Source organism: Rattus rattus, chromosome 1 (assembly GCF_011064425.1).
Source record: "Rattus rattus isolate New Zealand chromosome 1, Rrattus_CSIRO_v1, whole genome shotgun sequence".
Classification (NCBI taxonomy): domain Eukaryota; kingdom Metazoa; phylum Chordata; class Mammalia; order Rodentia; family Muridae; genus Rattus; species Rattus rattus.
This window is the reverse complement of record NC_046154.1, coordinates 121,749,338-121,760,128: the sequence shown is the minus strand read 5'-3', so window position 1 is coordinate 121,760,128 and position 10,791 is coordinate 121,749,338. Positions and strand designations below refer to the sequence as shown.

General features: G+C 40.5%; 1 pseudogene; it reads right to left on the bottom strand.

Moving 5' to 3' along the window:
• Positions 1 to 6,809: 6,809 nt before the first annotated feature.
• LOC116889126 lies at positions 6,810 to 7,428 on the bottom strand (annotated as a pseudogene).
• Positions 7,429 to 10,791: the final 3,363 nt, after the last annotated feature.

Sequence of the window (10,791 nt, the reverse complement as noted above, 5' to 3'; positions counted from 1 at the left end):
TCCACTTATAAGTGAGTACATACCATGGTTATCTTTCTGGGTCTGGGTTACCTCACCCAGGTTGATATTCTCAAGTTCCATCCATTAGCTCGCAAGTTTCATTATGTCATTTTTTAATAGTGGATTAATACTTCATTGAGTAAATGTACCACATTTTCTTTTTCCATTCTTTGGTTGAGGGACACCTAGTTTGATTCCAATTTCTATCTATTATGGATAAAGCTACTATGAACATAGTAGAGCAAGTGTCTTTGTGGTATGGTGGAGCATCTTTTAGGTATATACCCAGAAGTGGTATAGCTGGGTCTTAAGGTAGAAATATTCCCAAGTTTTTAAGAAACTGCCAGATTGATTTCCAAAGTAGTTGTACAAGTTTGCACTCCCACCAGCAATGGAGGAATGTCATCCTTGACAGCACGAGCTACTGCTTGAGTTTCTGATCTTAGCCATTCTGACATATGTAAAATGGAATCTCAGAGTCATTTTGATTTGTATTTCCTTCATAAATAAGGATGTTGAACGTTCCTTTAAGTGCTTCTGTTGAGAATTCTCTGTTTAGATCTGTATCCCATTTTTTTATTTTTTCTTCCATTTTTATTAAATTGGGTATTTCTTATTTACATTTCAAATGTTATTCCCTTTCCCGGTTTCCAGGCCATCAGCCCCCTAAACCCTCCCCCTCCCCTTCTCTATGGGTGTTTCCCTCCCCATCCACCCCCCATTACCACCCCCCAACCATCCCATACACTGGGGGTCCAGTCTTGACAGGACCAAGGGCTTCCCCTTCCACTGTTCCCCCTACAAGGCTATTCATTGCTACCTATGAATTTGGAGCACAGGGTCAGTCCATGTATAGTCTTTGGGTAGTGGCTTAGTCCCTGGAAGCTCTGGTTGGTTGGCATCGTTGTTCTTATGGTATCCCATTTTTTAATTGCATTATTTGTTTTGCTGATGTCTAGTTTCTTTAGTTCTTTATATGTTTTGACTGTCAACCCTCTGTCAGATGTAGGGTTGGTGAAGATCTTTTCCTATTCTGTTTGTTACCATTTTGTCCTTTTAATGATATCCTTTTCCTTTCAGAAGCTTTTCAGTTTTATGATTTCCATTTCTTAGTAGTTGATCTTAGTGCCTGAGCTTTTGGTGTTCTGTTCAGAATGTGTCTCATAATTTTTTAAAAGAAACACAGCACACAAAAAAATCAGTGACACCAAATGTTGGCTCTTTGAAACAATCAACTAAAACAATGAAAGTATGTGGATATGTACATGTTACATGCATGCATGTGGAGGTCAGTCATGGAAGCAAACAGCTTACAGACTGAGCCATCTCGAGGGTCCTTCCACTAAATATTTTTTAAAAAGAGATAATACTAATCTTTCTCAGATGTTTGTCAAAAACTATTTTTAAACAAATTGAGAAAATGCTTTGTAACCTACTTTCTAAAGCTGGTATTGTTCTAATACTAGAAACCAAAAATGCTATTATAAAAAGAAACCAAATGGAAATAAGGAAGGAAGGGAAGAGGAAGGTATGGGTATAAAAGGAGGGTAGATAGAAGGTTGTGAACACTGACACTAAAGTTCTCAAAAATACATACGAACTGAATCTGTAGCATGTTAAAAGTATTATATGTAATGTTCAAGTACTATTTGTTTCTGGAATGCAAGGATATTTAAGTATGTGAAAAAGAATAAAATTGTGTTCAATGTTAACAAATTAAGGAAACAAACATGACCAACTCAAATGAGTCACAAAAAAATCACTTGATAAAATTCAACACCTATTCAAAATATTAACACTCAACAAACTAGAAAGATAAGGGAACTATGTTAAAATAACTGTGTTTAACATATGAAAAGTCATGGTGAATACTATACTCAATGATGAAAGATTAAAAGCTCTTCCATAGGCTGTTCCTGACTCTGTTGCCTGCCTACAGATCCTATCTGACCTGCCTTGTCTGGCCTCAGTAGGAGAAGATATGCCTAGTCCTGCAGTGACTTGATATGCCAGTATGTGCTGGTATCCAGGGTGGGGGTGTGGGAATCCTCCTTCCCAAAAGAAAAGGGAAGTGGGAATAGAACTAACAAGTAAACTAGGAAAATAGTGGGATAAGAACAACGCAATTATATGTGCCTACAAAGCTGACTCAGCATTAGAAAGCTAATCAATGTCATTCTCCATGTCAACAAACAAAAAAACCCTCCTTTAGAAAGAAAGGAGGAAGGGCATAGAGAAAGAGAGAGAGGGAAGAGAGAAAAAAAACCAGAGAAAGAGCAAGCAGGAAGGGGAGAGAGAGAGAATGAGGAAGCTGAGGACAGGCTTGCAAGGTCAGAGGGCAATTCACAGGTGTCAGTTCTCCCTGACGCCTTGTCAGATCAAGGAGTCAAACAGAGGTCCTCAAGTCTGAACACAAGCACCTGTATACCCTGAGCCATTGTTTTAGCCTGAAAGAAAAGCATTTCAGAACTCCATAGATAACATCATACTTGATAGGAAGAGAACAAATTATTTCATTTTCACAACATCTTAGTATATCTTAATAGTGAACTTACAGGAACAGTACAGAAGCCATACAACATTTAAAAGACAAGCTTGCTCAAAGGACAACTCAGTTATAAAATCAGAGTGAAAGAAATCAAAGTATCATTATTTGTAGATGATAGGATAAAATACATAAATGACTCTAAAAAATCCCACCAGGAAACTCTTAAAGCTGATAAACATTTTCAGTAAAGTAGGTAGATATAAAATTAACCTACAAAAAAATCAATAGCTTTCCTATCTCTAAATACTAAACAAGCTGAGAAAGAAATCATGGAAACAACACCTTTCACAATAACCTTAAATAATATAAATTAACATCTTGGAGTAGCACTAGCTGAGCAAGTGAAAAACTTGTATAACAAAAAAAAAAAACTTCAAGTCTTTGAAGAGAGAAGTTGGAAAGTTACATGAAGATGGAATGATCCCCATACTCATGGATCAATAGGATTGATATAGCAAAACTGTCCATCCTTCAAAAAGTAATCTACAGATAGATTCAGTCATCTCCATCAAAATTCCAACACAATTATTTGCAGACCTTGAAATGACAATTCTCAACTCCATATAGAAAATTTAAAAACCCAGGATAGTTAAACCAATCCTAAGCAATAAAAGAACTACTGAAGCTCTCATTATTCCTGATTTCAAGTTATAGTCCAGAGCTATAGTAATAAAACGGCATGGTATTTACGTAAAACAGACATATTGATTAATGGAATAAAATTGAAGACCCAGAAATAAACCCACACATATACAGACAACTAATTCTTTTTATGAAGAAGCTAGAAATACACCATGAAAAAAAGATAGCATCTTTAACAAATGGTACTGGTCAAATGAGACTGCTACATGTAGAAGAATGCAAATAGATCCATAGTTATCACTCTGCATAAAACTCGAGTCAGAGTGGATCAAAGACCTCAACATAAAACCAGATACACTGAACCTGAGGGAAAAGAAAGTGAGGAGTAACCTTGGATTATTAGTGCAGGTAACTTTCTGAATAGAACACCAATAGCATAGGCACTAAGAACAACAACCACTAAGTGTAGCCTCATAAAATTGAAAAGCTTCTGCAAGGCAAAGAACACTGTCAATCAGACAAAGCAGAAGCCTACAGAATGAGAAAATATTTTTACCAATGATACATCTGATAGAAGATTAATATCAAAAGTATATAGAGAACCCAAGAAACTAGACATCAACAACCGAAATGACCCAAAGCAAATAACCCAATTAGAAATGGGATGCAGATCTAAACAGAATTCTCAACAGAGCAATCACAAATGACTGAGGAACACTGAAGGAAATGTTCGACATTTCTTTAGCCATCAGGGAAATGTAAATCAAAACTACTTTGAGATTCCATCTTTCATCTGTCAGAATGGCTAAGGTCAAAAACACCAGTGACAGTTCTTGCTGGTGAGAATGTAGAGCAAAGAGAACACTCCTCCTTTGCTGTAAGAGTGCAAACTTGTACAGCCACTGTGGTAACCAACTCAGAAAGTTAAGAATCCATCTACCTCAAGATCCAGCTGTATCACTCTTGGGTATATATACCCAAATGACCGTCCATCCTACCACAAGGACCTCTCCTGGGCATATACCCACACGATGCTCCAACATATAACAAAGACATATGCTCCATTATGGTCATAGCAGCCTTATTCATAATAGCCAGAAGCTGGAAAGAACCCAGATGTCCTTCAACAGAGGAATAGATGCAGACAATGTGGTACATCTACACAATGGAATACTACTCAGCTATCAAAAACAATGACTTCATGAAATTCATAGGCAAACGGATGGAACTAGAAAATATCATCCTGAGTGAGGTAACCCAATCACAGAAAAACACACATGGTATGCACTCACTGATAAGTGGATATCAGCCCAAAAGCTCAAATTACCCAAGATACAATCCATAAACCATATAAACCTTAACAAGAAGGAAGGCCAAAATATGAATGCTTCAAGCCTGCTTAGGAGGAACTAAATAATCACTGAAGGGAGAGGAAGGGAAGGAGGTTCCTGAGTGGGAAGGGAAGGAGGGCAAGTTCAGGAATGAGAAGAGACAGGAGAAAAGTCTATAGGACCAGAGAATGAATAGAGATGTTGCAATGGAGAGGCGAATAACAGTGGGGTAACCACTACAAAGTCCCAGACACCAGGGATGCTTAAGGCTCCAAGGACCCAATAGGAATGACATTAGCTGAAATACCCAGCAGAGGGGAGATGAACCTGAAGTGACCACCCTCCAGTTGTGGGAAGAGGCCACTCACCCATCTCAAAATGTTTAACCCTTTTGTTACTGTCAAAAAGAAATGCAGGGACAAAAATGGAACAGAGCTTGAAGCAAAGGCCATCCAGAGACAGCCCCACCTTGGGATCCATCCCATCTGCAGACACCAAACCTCCATACTATTCCTGATGCCAAGAACTGCTTACAGACAGGAGCCCAGTATGGCTGTCTCCTGAGAGGCTCTGGCAGCACCTGACTAAGAAAGATGCAGATAATTACAGTCAACCATTGGACTGAGCCCTGGGACCCCAATGAAAGAGACAAGGAAGGACTGATGGAGCTGAAAGGGATTGCAACCCCCATAGGAAGAACAACAGTATCAATTAACGGGAGTCCTCACAGCTCCCAGGGACTAACCACCAACCAAAAGAGCATCCATGAATAGGTCCATGGCTCCAGCTGCATATGTACCAGAGGATGGCCTTATCTGGCATCAGCAGGAGGTCCTGTGGAGGCTTGTTGCCCCAGTGTAGGGAGATGCTAGTAGGGTGAGGCAGGAGTGCAGGGGGGTACCTCTTAGAGGCAAAGGGGTGGGGGATGGGATAGGAAAGTTGCAGAGGGGAGACCAGGAAAGGGGACATTTGAAATGTAAATAAATAAAATAATCAATAAAAAATAAACAAAGGGGGAAAAGTAAGCTTTGTGGATCTGCCCATAAAGCATAGATGGATTTTGTTCATCCATGGGAAGGAAATTAGACATCTAGAAGGCATGTTTGAGGCCAGTGGTTGAGGCAGACCACCCCTGAGACTGGGATCTCAAATGTTGAGAACTGGGGTAAGGCCCTGGCATCTGTGTGGCTGCCGTGCACCTAAGCTCAACCTACCTAAAAAATCACCAGGACTACTACGTGTTTTTCATGGGCTTTGTGTTATAATGAGAACAATGATGTATTATATAAGGGACTAAAGAAGAGAGCTATGCAAATTATATTTGTGAGCTCAGATTATTTGAGGGTAGAAAGTGTTATTTACCAAGATTTAAAGGGCATATGCACTAAAGAGCTCTATGATGCTGCTCCAGAGAACAAGCCCTCCATCTATTTGAAATTGCTAATCCTCTCTGAGATGGGTAATCCTCTCTGAGTGGGTGTTCAGTAATACACACAGTATAACCATTGGCAGATGAATGTAATCGTTATCAATTATAATGGTAACAACTTGTCCTCTTTTACTTGCTGTTTTATTTTAATTTATCCAAAATCTAGATAGGGAAGGCAATATTTATAGGGCTCTTAAAATACAACCACTTAAAAACCTTAAAGAAGACTGGGTATGGTGAAACATGCTTTTAATCCCAGCTCTCGGGAGGCAGTGACAGGTGGCTCTCTGTGAGTTCAAGGCCAGCCTGGTTCACAAAGCATGTTCCAGGACAGCAAAGGCTGTTATACAAAGTAATCCTATCTTGAAAAAAACCAACAAAAGAAAGAGGGGACCTTGGGACAACCATCTGCCCCAGACTGAAAATATTCCCTTTTACTCAGGAGGCTAATGAAACTCATAGGAAATGTACAAGACTCAGGAGGGACACAAAGTTTACAAGACTCATGGGACCTCCCTCCCCGAAGGTGATGTATGCAATAAACAATTGCTCTCAAAGGGATTCTTCAGAGGTATAGCTGCCTGTAAATTACACAAGATAATCCAATGATGCAGCCTTCATGACTTATCATTCATGCTGGGACAGGTTTTCAGCAGCACAGCTATCTGAATCACCCTTGCTTCTCTAAGAAACCTCAATAAACCCATTGTTTCAAAATAAATAAATAAGTAAATAGCACTGTGAATAGACAGAAATCTATGGGATTAAAAATGCTATGCCATTTAACTGCCATCAATAAGAAATTTGCTTATTTTTCTTTAAAAAATTAAATGCCATCATTTTCCAGAACTTTTTTTCTCTGTTCAGGAAGCATTTTATTGTTGGTCCAAGGACAAGAACTCACACAGGTGACAGTTTCTCAGAGCATCTCCCGCATGGCCTTGCTGAGCTTCTTGCTCTTTGCAGACATATCAACATACTTCTCCCCAATTCAGACAATCTCCCAACATGATTTACGGCCAGTCTTGACCTCCAATTCCAGTATTTGGCCTTGTCTCAGGAAGCTCTTCAGCCCTGTCTTCATCTAAACAGAGAACAGCTTCATCTAAAGGAAATGCTGTGATCACTGTGCATGGCACTTCTCCACAGTGGACACTCATGATGGTGGAAAAGGCAGAGACGATGCCCTGAGTGTTGCCTAGGCAACCATTTTCAGCAAGTAAATTCATGAGGTTGGTCGTCAGCGGAGAGAATTTTTCCTTTGTGGTGATATCATGCAGGCTTTTCACTTTGATGGAGGGCTTAATTGTAGGGATTCAGAACAGCAAGAGACACCTTGGGATCCTTCAGGAGTTGCCCCATTCGCAGCAACTTTCCACCTGGTCCAGCTTATTCTGTTTAGATGCAGCAGAGTACAGGGCGGTTGCATAGCTGCCTTCGATGTTGTGGACCTGAACAAGCTTGTCAAAGGGCCTGCCCACGGATGTACTGAAGCTCTGCATCTGTTGGGATAGCCCAGATGTGGCTAGGGCGGCCATCTTTTCCCCAGGCGGCTGTAGGTCAAACCCAAGTAAGAAGAGACTAGTGATGCCAGCGCGCGCACGCATGATTGCTCAGCTTTCTGGGAAATGTACTCCCAGAACTTCTTAATAAGCTTATTTAAAAATATTATAAAGGTGACTTGTTGAATTCGGTTCATTCAGTGTTCTAACTTCTATCTATGCTTTGCATACTGCTTTTATACTAAAAATTTGCATACAATGGAGGAAGAGAAACTGCCAGTATCTGACTTCTGTTCCCCATTTTTCCACTTGCCATCATATACTTATAGGTACCTTTCAATCCTCCCAAAGGAAATGTTTATCATCCAGAATGATTAATAATAGGAAGAACATGGGGTAACGTTTTAGGCATTTCTGTTATGAAAATGAAATCATTCCCTTTGCTGGGGATTCTTTTTTTCATTAATTTATTTATTCATTTTACATCTTGATTGCATCCCCCTCCCTCCTCCCCTCCCAGTCCCACCCTCATGACCCCTCCCCTCATTTCTCATTTCCCAGAAAAGGAGAAACCCTGTGTTAGTGACAGCTGCCCCTCCCACCCCCCAGCACATCAACTCGCAGCTGGACTGAGTGCAACCTCTCCATCTTTGGCGAGACAAGACAGCCCAGCTCAGGGAATGGGATCTAAAGGCAGGCAGCAGAGTCCGAGACAGCCCCCGCTACAAATGTTAGGGAACCCACGTGAAGACTAATCGACACATCTGCTACCTATGTGTAGGGAGCAGGTCCATCCCATTCATACTCTCTGGTTAGTGGTTCAGTCTCTGTGAGACCCCCCATGGACCCAAGTTAGTTTATTCTGTAGATATTCTTGGTGTCCACGACCTCTGGCTTCCTCAATCCTTCCTCCGACTCTTCCATAAGAATCTGTGAGCTCTCCCTAATTTTGGCTGTGGGTCTCTGCATCTGTTTCCATCAGATGCTAGATGAAGCCACTCAGAAGACAGTTATGCGAGGCTCCTGCCTGTATGAATAGTAGAGACTCATCAATAGACTAGTGTTAGAGGTTGGCTCTCTCACATGGGATGGGTCTCAAGTTGACCCAGTCATTGTATAGCCGTTCTCTCAATCTCTGCTCCATCTTTATCCCTACACATCTGAAAGACATGATAAAATTGGGGGTCGAAGGTTTTGTGGGTGAATTAGTGTCTCCCTCCTCCCACTAGAACTTCGCCTGGCTACAGGAGGTAGCTACTTCAGGCTCTATATCCCCCAGCTGCTAGGAATCTCAGCTAGGATCACCCTTAAAGACTCTCGGGAGCTTCTCCCATCCCAGGTCTCTGGCAAATCCCGGAGATGTCCTCCTACAAATTTCTATTCTCTCTCCCAGCCCTCTCACCTTGCCCTCAATCCCTCCTGTCCCCACACCTGTTCCCTACCCCTACTCATTCCCCTCTGCACTCTCTCTCTCACCTAGTTCCCTCCTTCCAACCACTTCCAGTGTCTATTTGATTTCATCTTTTGAATGAGATTCAAGCCTCCTTTCTTGGGCCCTCCTTGCCACTTAGCTTCTTTGGACTGTAGCATGGTAATCCTGTACTTCATGGCTAATATCTACTTATAAGTGACTACATACTTTCTGCGTCTTTCTGGGTCTGGTTTATCTCTCTCAGGATATTTTCTAGTTCATCCATTTGCCTGAAAATCTCACGATATCATTGTTTTGAATAGCTGAGAAGAATTTTATTGTGTAAATGAACCACATTTCCTTCATCCAGTCTTCCATTGCAGGACACCTAGATTGTTTCCGGTTTCTGGCTATTATGGATAAAGCTGCTATGAACATAGTTGAGGAAGTGTCCTTGTGATATGGTGGAACATCTTTGGATAAATGCCAGGAGTGGTTGTAGGCTTAGATTTTTTAAGCCTACTTTTAATAAAAAGTTCTCAAATGCTTCACCACACACACACACACACACACACACACACACACACACACACACACACACACACACTTCTGCCCACCGTCTAAAGATAGGGGAGAAAAAATGGCAAACAGGACAAGGAGATGTGGACCTATTTAGACGTATTTCTTTGAGGTGGTTCCAATCTAAGGATACCAGAAGTCCAGTTCAGTAGTATCAGGATACCAGAAATTAATTAGCAGCAGTGGCATAATCCAGCAGAAACAGCCAGGCCTCCACCAAATCCACACCAGTCAGCAAGAGTGACCAGAATGCCAGGAGAAGTTTTCTGCTGTGCCTCTCTCAATGAATAAAGTGAAGATCAGTGAAGACAAAGACTCAAGACCAAAGAAGCATTGCAAACTGAAGTATATAAGCACCCATCACTGTCCATTGAGTCTTATTTATATTTTCTCCAAACATCACATGTCCTCCCGTGGTCTTGCTTCAACAAAACAACATGTGAGCCTGCATCACCTGACATATATAAAAACTTCTACTTCAGAAGCAGTGATTTAGAGTTTAGCTGGGTCTTGAAGTAGAACTATTCTAAAATTTTTGATGAACTGCCAAATTGATTTCCAAAGTGGTTGTACAAGTTTGCACTGTAATGCAATGGCAGAGTGTTACCCTTGCTCCACATCCTCACTAGCATGTGCTGTTGCTTGAGTATTTAATCTTAGACATTCTGATTGGTGTAAGATAAAATCTCAGTTGTTTTGATTTGCATTTTCATGATAACTAAAGACATTGAATCTTTAAGTACTTCTCACGATTAGAGAGTCATCTGTTAAGAATTCTCTATTTAGCTCTGTACTCCATTTTTAAAATTGGGATATCTGGATTCTTGGCATTTAACTTCTTCAATTCTTTAGATATTTTGGATATTAGTCCTCTGTCAGATGGAGGGTTGGTGAAGAACCTGTCCCAATCTGTAGGCTATTTTGTCCTGTTGACAGTGTCCTTGGCCTTACAAAACTTTTCAGTTTCATGAGGTCCCATTAATTAATTGTTGATCTTAGTGACTGAGCAGTTAGTGTTCCATTTGGGAAATTGTCTCCTGTACCAATATGTTCAAAGCTATTCCCCTCTTCTTCTATTAGATTAAATTTTTCTGGTTTTATGTTGAGGTCTTTGTTCCATGTGGACTTGAGTTTTGTGCAAGGCATTAAATATGGATCTATTTGCATTCTTCTACATGCAGATATCCAGTTAGACCAGCACCAGTTGTTGAAGATTCTTTCTTTATTCCTTTGTATGATTTTAGCTTCTTTGTCAGAAATCAAGTGTTCATGGGTATTTTGGTCTATTTCTGGATTTTCATTCGATTCCATTGGTCAGACTATCTGTTTTTATAACAATACCATGTGGTTTTTATTACTATTTCTCTGTAGTATATGTTTGCTGTGGATTCTTTTTAATATTTATTTAC